At 30.1% G+C, this 10,724-nt stretch overlaps 1 long non-coding RNA gene across 1 annotated transcript; it reads right to left on the bottom strand.

Annotated features, from left to right (window-relative positions):
* Positions 1 to 2,508: 2,508 nt before the first annotated feature.
* LOC112212449 lies at positions 2,509 to 9,528 on the bottom strand. The gene is made up of 3 exons (XR_002946279.2): positions 9,517 to 9,528; positions 4,272 to 4,277; positions 2,509 to 2,833 (listed from the first exon to the last, which is right to left on the bottom strand). It is a non-coding gene; the product is annotated as an uncharacterized LOC112212449 (long non-coding RNA).
* Between the last annotated feature and the right edge of the window lie 1,196 nt (positions 9,529 to 10,724).

The following is a 10,724-nucleotide window of genomic DNA, read 5'->3' on the forward strand; positions in this document are numbered from 1 at the left end:
GAAAAATTAACTATCCTCTGATTTCGATGATTTTTGGATATTTTGTAGAAATCGATATTTTGGATAACTTTATATAATGTAGACTCTTGCAGTCTTGCGCGTGTACATTTATTGGGCGCGCGCCCAACCCTAGTTTATAGACAGAAGATAAAGCGGCCGGCAACTAACATTGATGCATACGCTGCCACAAGCATATATCTATAAGCATGAAACATTGTAATTGGCAATTTTTTGTGAATATCTTGAAAACTAAGCGAATTCACCTGTTATGTATTTATATAGAAAAGATTCGAAATGTCGAGTTTTACAATATATTCCAAGATCATCAAAATTGCAGAGTAGTTAACGTTTCTATAGTTTCACCTCAAAATTTAATTTTTAAATTCATGGAAATCACAAAATAATGACAATTCTAGGAGTACGATACACCATTCCGGACTAAATACGATTTATACGGTGCATTGCTACGATATGCGGTGTCAAGTTACCAAACATAGTAGGTTTTTAATCTAGTTCCAAACTGACAAACAATTGTCTGCAGACAGGTGTTGTAGCCAATCGGCATCTGTTTTTCATGGAAAAACCGCAGACGACGCAAACAAAATTCAAGTCTAAACACAGTTCGTGGATAAAATCCACGTCCACACTGACAGACAATTGTCAGCAGATATGCGTCGTCCGGGGAAATTCTCGTAAAATACGCGCCCGCGGACAAGTAATTTGCTTTTTCATTGGAATGGAAAACAGAAGACGACGTCTGTGAGCAAATGGAATGTGTTTTTTACCCCATTTGGGATGTAACGATCCCGCTGTGCGATGATAAGATTTATGACACGGTATTTGCTATTGAGGCAAGAAAAGGCGGAAGTAGAAAATTTAAAAATGTTGTCGAAGTCACTGTAAAGTACCATCTCTCGATGGATATGTCGTACAAAATTATTCGGAAATCGCACAAAGGGCAACTTCATTTTTCTTAATCGAACTATACATTTTTTAATACATTGGTCAATATGTCACGACATTTTTTTAATAAAAAGTTATTAACCTATGTATTTATGTCGATAAACTATTAATTAGAGAGAGATGAAAATTGAAGAAAAAATTTTTGTAAGGGTTGAAAAACATAGACAGAATCATTACATTTTGAGTTTCTGTTAAATATTGACAACCATATATACGTGTAGTATTTCATAGCACAAGACTTTGTCGTCATCATAATATTAATTGTTTATATTTAGATAACCGACTGCAAAAATGGATGTATGTATTTATTGCTTAAATATCAGGATTTAAAAAGTTGAAAGTACTTTTCTTCGTATTTTAGAGGGGCCGTTCGTTTGATGATGATCATATTTCTACGAAGATAGATTTCAACAATCTGTATGTTCATCTCCAACACATCCTCAACTCATCGACACTACTAGTATATTAGGGTTCTTGGTACACTCCTAATAGACAAATGACATTGCCTGCAGACAGTCTACATACATCTTTTGGCGGCTGTCAGCGAACAATATCTGTTAGTGTAGACGAGGCACTAGAATGCATGGGGAGATGTACTTTATCTCGTGTGCATGCATGTATAAGGTAATAAGAACGCATGTGTGATGTTTTACACAGTGTAAATGATCATAAGAGAAAAAGTCAGTTAATTTTGAGTTACACATGCCGAAACAGGACACAAAATTTGGACGCAATTTTTTCCAAACCATGCTTCTCAAATTGACTGCCATGATATCTCAATAACGAATCGATAAATGTTTTTCAAATTTTACAGACATATCAAATAGATGTCTCTTTATGTGAACTAGAATTATGTTAATGTCGACAATGACTTCTTTCTTTTCGCCTGTAGAAGTTACAAATTTAATGAACTTCTGCAGTATATAGCTGTCATTTTGTTAAAGAAATTTTATTTTGCTCCATTCTAGTTTACAGGATAATCGCTTTCACATAGATCAGGACCATCTTCGATTTTTTGTCAGATGTATACAACAACTAAATCATCACAGCTATTAAAAATGATATACAAAAAATATATAATAATCTATGTATAATATGATAAAATAAATATATAATAATAATAATTTCATTAAAATTACACGGTATTATCTTGAAACACAAACAAATACATGAATACATAAACATATATATAAAATTTCAAAACCCCTGATCTACAAAATAATAATTTCTTTTTTTTTTTTCGTCGAGAAAACCTTCATAAAGGCTAAAACTTCCACGGTGGCCGTACTTGGCGCATGGCGGAAGGGGCCCTGGAACCGCTCATAAGCATGACATCACGAGCCCCCTCCGTGAATCTATAAAATGACCTAAAAGGTTTTTATCCTATAAATTCTCTAAAATCGAGAGCTCTGAATGGAGATACCCTGTTGAGTATTCTTATAAAATTTGTCAATGAAACTAAATATTTGCGTCGCTAGATGTATTTTTTAACGTTTATCTTCTTCGATAATTGTACAAGGCATATATCTCGTGATTCGTAGTTATATTCGAGTGTAGTATCGTAACTACTATAGTTAGTTTATTAATGATAAGTAGATTGAACAGATGTTAATTGAACAGAAAACAATGTTTGTTAAAGATGAACTAATCACAGCAGACGTATAATGATTAACACAACTAAGTAATTAATCGACGACTCTCATCAACGCAATCTGCACACTCTGACGTCTCAACTCGTACTGCTGTTAATTCGTTTATTGTTCCCTAGCAGACCCTTGTCTTTTGTCTTAGCCTCACTACGTACATGCTCAGCAACCGCTTGTTTATAATCCGCACAACACCTCCCAGGCCTCTCATCCATGATACTACACTAGCTTTATAAATGTTTATTAATTTTACACTATGTTTACATTTTTGTTTACAGTTTACATGAGTCAAAATTACCTGAATTCAAGCAATTTGAAATCACTGTATTAGTATAACGTGAAGTATCCTTTCAAATTTCTATGTTCATCCTGATTAATCAAATTGTTTGACTTTTGGTCACTGCAATTCAAGTAGATACTTTTTGAATATCTTTATCTTACTTTATCTTACTTTATCTTACTAGAGATTTTCTGACAGGCTAAGCCATTTCAAGGGAATTTGTTTCAATGTATTTAAATGGAACCGTTTCCATTGGCAAGCTAAACTGGTCCAACTATTTGAAAAGTTGATTCTGTACAAGTACATGGGACGGTTCCTACTGAAGCCAAGTTCAAGTCTTTTGAAGACCCAGTTAGCTGGGATTATCACGGAATTGCTATGAACAATTTTTCAGAGACCTCACAAGGGTCCATCAAGCGGTCTTTCCCCCTCCACACACCTAGTTCATGTCACTATCTGCTGTTCATCATATTACTGTTTTTACTTGTTAATTATCAGTTTATAAGCTTGTTGCGATTGCAAGCAAAATTTATTCGGATGACGAATAAAAAGAAGCATAAACAATAAATACACAACTAACATATCATATTGATAAATAATATCATAATGATGAAAATGTACACGTGTTTGGTTATCAATATTTGATAGAAATGTAAAATTTAATGATTTTATTTATGTTTTTTAATATATCTAAAACATTTTTTGTTTTTTGACTATTATTCGAGCATCTAAAAAATAGTTTGTTTTTATTTAATCACTAAATATTTTAATCTACAAAAAAGTAAATTTAATAAATATACAAATAAGTAACAGGTAGCAGATTCTAATTGTATATACTAAATAATTTATATAATTGTGATCCATGATTCATAAGTTAGAAAGCTCCAGATCAAGTTGTTGTTTTTATTACAATGGGCCATTTGCTGCGATTGTAATGACTCTGGCGGTCCGTGCGTATCACGCATCAGACCCTCAGGACCCTTTCTCAAGGATGAGGCAGTTTTTGCCTGCTCTTACAAACCAAAAGGAACACACCTCCCGATCAGTTGCTTATTGTGAAATATCTTTTTTGAAACAGATATATAGTGGATAAGTATAGTGATGTAGTAAAGGATTTGTGTTGAGAACTGTGGCAATTTAGCGTAACACAGCTTAGACTGACTTAGCTTGGTTTGGCTTAATCTCAGTGGATTTCTAGTCTTACGATAGCCTTCAAATCTAAAATAAATTATTCTGGCATGTATAGTAATATTTTATAATATTTAATATGTCATCTCTTAAAGATTCTGGCACTTAACATTACCTTTGAGAAATTAATAAGATTTTTCGCGTGAAATTAAATTCTTTCCTATGAAAAACATCAAGTTTTCATTTCTTGGTACTTATACCTCTACTCGATTAATTTGCCAAATATACATCTACACATATTGTAAATATGATAAAAAAATTAAATCGTTTACCATTTCAATACTTTAATAATTTTTCAAAAACCTTTAGCAGTTTAAACACATATACACAGTTATAAATATAAATCTGAAACGCCAAAGTGTAAGAAAACAAGGTTTCAAACACTCTAGCGATCGCCCAGATTTCGCCATTCCCGGTTCTAGGGAGAAGATAGCGAAGACACTTGAGGTTGTCATAAATTATACCATTCTGTTTGCTACGTCACAGGTTAGCGGGTTTCAATGATTTCACGACTGCGACGCCTAATATATTCGAGTATTCTTTGTAAAATAGCCAAATCGGGCGAGCGGAATCGACTATTCTACGCGTTTTCTACCATCCTAAGTAAATATGCATATATATGTGGGATGGTGTGTCATCAGGGAAAGACGTGGCTGACTGTTCATAAACGTTGTCAAGATATGTTAATATTGTCAAGGAGTGTTGTGAGCGTTACCAAGGTTTGTTAAGGGAAAAATGAGCGTGGTATATGCTGTCAGAGTTAAATTAATCGTGGTCGAGAGAAGTTCATCGTGTTGCTGTGACGTAGAATTAGTGAGAAGCGAATTCATGAAACGCGATATTATATTCGATTTTGTGAGAGTGCAACGATATTGTGTTTATTATACTGTCTTTTCTGTTAATTTATAATATAACATTTCTACATATAGATATTAGATTATATTCCCACGAAATTCGTTTACAAAAGAGAAATATAAAGGAAACTTAATTTCCACGAAACGATTTGTGCAAAGATCTCCTCTTTTGTAAAATTTTCCCTTCTTTTCTTTTCTCCAGCTGTCCATTAGACAAGTACGAAGTTCTTTTTTCTCATTCTCGACTCTCTTGTTCGCTTATTCCCTCTACGTGGACCCGACTACACAGTCTGGTCGGTCACGTAATTAAAATCGGATTTATTGTAATTAGAATTGGAGTAGATGGCTAAGAGCTGATATTGTACATTTGCGACATCTTCCTACCGCGCCCCGTGTTACTTTGACAAGAAAGTTGAAAAGTAGTCATAAGGGGAGAAGAAATAGAAACAGCTGTACGAAAAGCAGGTCGAGTAGCGTTACTGATACATTTGATTTTATTCACGATAGTACTAAGAACGAGCGACTTTGGCTTTCTCGTTCATTGCCCAAATTTAAATTGTCTGCTTTTAACACTCATTGATACATAACATGTTTTCTTTTTAAGAAAAGTTAATTGTTGGTCAATCCTTATCTCTTTTTTTTTATGCTAATATTTATATATATATTTATATATATTTTTTTATTTATGTATAATATTTGCATAGTCGTGAGTAGGTCTTTTCAGAGAACAATTCTCTTCTATTTCAATTCTATCTAACAATAAGTTTCTATCATAAAAATATAAATCGTAGATCAATAGATATGAGTGATTGATGAGTGATGAGGCTACGAAATTTCTTCTTATTCTGAATAAGAGGTGTGATTCAAGCAAATGTTATTCAATTTGATATGAGTTACCTAAATAATAAAAAATATGTGCCAAAATTAACTGAAACTTAATCCAAAATATTGTTATGTTATACAATTAACCCATATTAATTATTTAATTTAGAAAACGAGAAACATTCATATTTTCGTTCATTTTATTGACAAACTCCGTAATCCATTCCGGAACGGAATTCTAATACGCTTAGTTTCCTAGATCACCTACTCGCTAAATATTCGGAAAGTGTTCTTTATTTTCTACATTTGAAATGGGCAAATTTCAATTAATATAATATATCTAATTCAAGTCATTTAATATATTAAATTCTAAGTCATTTGTGTCAATTCATGTTATATTTACGATCGAATAGACAAATTACTCAAATAAAAAAAGTCTCTCGGACGTATAATTTCTATGTACATAGAAATTATATGGTTTATACATACATTGAGCCTGATTATTGAAATGGTGATCCTATAACGATAAGCAGCGCCTCCTAGAGAAACTGATTTGTGAATTCACTCGACTCATACGTTGTTGAGAAATTGTAATTACAGTTGCAGTCATTCGGAAAGGATAAATTGGTGTGGAATTAGCAGTTATGAGTTTACATTGATGGGCCAGCCTGCACGTCAAATCAGTGCGTGTAATTCTTGTCCTTCCGTGTATCTGATACATGTTCATCGATCAATTAATACTGAAGGAGAATTCTGAATGTTCGTGACAGGAAACGATACTAATCAATATTAGTATGTTTGAAGATAGATTGTATTTAATACAATGATGTTTGTAGGAATTTAATTGATTAATTAATTTTGCATGTCACAGTAGAGTGGAATAACTTTAATTCTGAGCTCTGTTTGAATAAAAGTAATGATTTTTATTATTTTTCCGCTGCATAACATAATATAATTTTCTGCTAATATTGAACGAAATTGATAATCTTTTAGTTAAAATTAACAGCTTTCGTTACATTTTACTACAATTTAGTTCCTTTAGTATCGAAGATTAAATAAATATTTAGATTGCGAGAAAAGTCTTCCTTTTATTAATTATTAAAAATGGAAACATATCTTTTCGTGACATTTTTATAAAGAAATTTTTTTAGATTAGAGCTATTCTATTGAAAACGAATACGTTTATCATTTAACTAATTAATAATTGAATAATGTACATTATCTCTGACTTGTTATGTACCTATGTGCAATATGTATAGGATAATGATATTCCTTATTAATATGAAAATAATAATTACACTTCTAATGAAAAATGTAGATGTTGGTCTACAATATTCTTAAAATCATTTTAAAGGTATAAGAATCTACGGGTCTAAGCCCGGCTTTTCAGCTAAGGCCCGAATTTTCAGACATTTATTATTAGTTAGCAAATATATTTATAAGTAAATATCCACATTTTATTTATAATTTATTTATTGACAATTCATAAAATATATTTGATATTTGAAATGTCAGCCATCAAATTATTTTCGTATTTCTTTCTTTTTTCTTTATAGGTTTCTTCCAAAACGGAGCTAATTTCATAATATTCTAAATGTATAAAATGTATATAAAATGTTTAAAATGTATATTAAATGTTTATTCTGTTGTCACTTTTAAAAAGAAAAACATCCATGTTAATACATATATTCCTTTATTTTCATATAATATTTCATACTTTTATGTAATCATCTAGAATTTGCAATCTAATTAAATTTTGGCACATACATACTACTCAACAACCTCGTGAATTTTACCGATAGCTTTTGATGATGCAATTTCATCATACACGGCAAATTTTTAAATTTCACTCTTATTATTATGCTCCATATATATAATTGGGAAAATATTAGCGCTTCGTAAACGTTACTAATGTATGTTTCTTCCTGCGAAGTATATTTGACGTAAATGACATATTAGGTACCTGGAATCCCTGATAATCATTGACAAACTTCAACAGGTAAATTCGTTAATTTTTATTGGTGCATAATGTAACAGAAGACATTTGTACATTAAGACATTTATACATACAGTATATATGTATATTAATAATAGAGTAATATTGATTATAATAAGAAAAATTAACTAAGCAAAATTCTACAATTGCTTTTTATTAATCTTTTTAAATCATTTTTTAATATTTACGTGACTTTTATTTGAATTAGTAGTTTTTATTGATAACAAATTAATTCATTTATTTTGGAGTTCGTAAAATAATATTTGTTAAATTGAATCAAGGTATTTGACGTAATTTTCACATAATTTGGTTATTATGTTTAAACATTTTTTTAAAATATTGCAAGAAGTAAGGAATTTGACGAATAATATAAAATACAAATTCTAATAAAATTTTTTCTTTTTGATATTTGTACACGCCTTGTTAGTAAATTTATTTTTCAATACAAAGTTGGAAAATATTGCTCCGACCACACTATTTATAGTTTGTAAACTACATCTGTACTACCATCTGTATTTTGTGAGGCGATATTTCTAATATAACAAAAATTATTCTAGTAACACGTCTACTTCACTTCAATTCACCTATACAATTACAATATATACATATAGTTTATATGGAGAAATGGATTAATATATAGCAAGAAAAATTACTAAATAATTCTACATGTTTTATGTAATTTCATTCTCTATTCAACAATATACAATTATAACAGAAAACATATCTTTGCATCTCTTAGTTCGTAACTTATTCCAGAAAAAAAATGATTTCAATATAATTCAGATTGAAGATATAGTTTCAAGTAAGTACATTTAGATGTTCTGAAAAATGTAATCTATTTTTCAATCTCGAAAGTAGTTTTCATCCTATAGAATTAGATGAAAATAGTGCCAAATATTCTTTCAACAACTATTTCGTATTCATTGAATGGGAGTGGTACATTTAGATGATATCCTTCCAATTATTTTAATTTTTATATTATTGGCCGTTATAATTTTTAGTTTATATAAAATTAATTAAAATGATTATAAATTTCGTATATTTCTAACAAGTACTACCAGAACTAATGATTATTTCCAAATAATTAGAAGCATTTTTTGTTTCCGATTCATTTTGACGAAGTACAAAGGCAAGATCAGATAACTTTAAAATTATCCCTTAGTTCCATAATTCACGTCCATTCGTTCTCACTTGGCATTCCTGTAAATTCATGATACGCCGTTCATTATTGAGTGAAACAGGATTTCAAGCATTCCGTGTTCTAATTAAAATTTGGAGTACCAAGGAAAGACATGAACTCGCGGCATTTCTTGACTAAGATTTGAACCCAGAACTTTTACTTATCAGATCTTCACACTACGAATTAAACTATCTAGACTTCCTTCCTTCCCAACTTTTCTATTTCAGATTGTTGCCTAGCTAAGATTTCTACTCGTAAATAACAAAATTATAACTTTTGTCTATGGAAAGATTATTAATCTGAACTAAGTTAAGAATCTTTAGATTTATTATAATTATAGGCTGAAAGTCGCGAATAACTGTGATTTTTACAATTCTTTTAACCAATTTTTTTAATTGACTTCGATAAAATTTTTAGCATGTACATAATTGACATAAATCTACAAAACATATTGTATCAATTTTCTTCATAGGTTCAAATTAAAAAATCGTAAAAAGCGATCTCCACTATTTTCTTCGCGATTCCGACTAGTTGCAATTTTTCAAAATGTTTGTTTACGCGTCACCTAATACACTAAATCGTATAACTTATATAAAAGACTCAAGACATGTTTGGTCCAATATTAAAAGAGTTATTGTGTAATAAAAAGCGTCGCAATGTTAATGTGAAGTGCTCCATATACAAGTACTATTTAAGGTAGTAATTATATATGTAATAATATTAATAGATTTTGGATATCTGTGTTGGAGGAAGGGATATACACAAGATTTTATTCTGTATTTTAATTCAACCGTTTTATGACATACATATAGTGTTAGAGCACCGTTATGAATTTCAAAACCCTAAAGTTAAACTCGCTTGTTAACATCACATCCAGGAAAAAATTTAAATTTTCGTATCGGCCTAATGGATGTTTAATAAAATGTTAACAACTGTTAAAACACAGCATATGCTTATTTCAAGGTTTCCTTTCTTTGATCCAAGAACATTGAGTATATTTTTGTAGAGTACAAGAATCTACAATAATGCATTATAACCTTGCAACACGAAAATGTTAAGGTCGTTTAAGATTAGTAATAAAAAATTGCAAAGAGATACATAATATTATTTTTATTCTAGATCAGTGAAATATTTACGAATTCAAAAATAATTTTGTATGCCAATTATGATACCAAAAAGCTAAAATTTATTATTTCGAAGAATAATTATAACAGTAGTGGATTGGTTTATGCATTTAAATTCTAACCTAGAATGCTACTATATTAGATGTGATGAAGAGAAAAAACAATGAGCTAGTATAATATCATGATTAATTTACGATATACAATTTGAATAAAATCATTGTATACGCTAAGAATATTAATACTGTGTTAATTATTTTTGCGATTAAATTTTACGATTAGAGTGTTAATATAGTTACCTTTACAATGAAATTGTAACCACCTTTGTAATTATACTGCCACTTGATCAATGACTAGGTCCTTCTTTTTACCATTAAACTAATATTATTAAATATTACTAATGAAATCTTATAAATTATAAAGTAGAAGTTATCAATGCTAAATTCAATGTATCCATGTAACAAGTTTGTTAACAAAATGGAAAATTATGATCGAGCTACTTTCCAAAAGATTTTTCCAAACTGCGTACACATTAACGGAAATAAACTTCTTTAATGAGAGTTTGCAAAATAGATAAATTAGAAATAAACGATTATTTCATAAAATATTCCATATTTTACACTTCACTTCTACGTTTCTCATTTTCTTTTTTTTTTTTGAATCTTATGTTATCT

This window comes from Bombus impatiens, unplaced genomic scaffold (assembly GCF_000188095.3).
Source record: "Bombus impatiens unplaced genomic scaffold, BIMP_2.2 scf_0191, whole genome shotgun sequence".
NCBI lineage: Eukaryota > Metazoa > Arthropoda > Insecta > Hymenoptera > Apidae > Bombus > Bombus impatiens.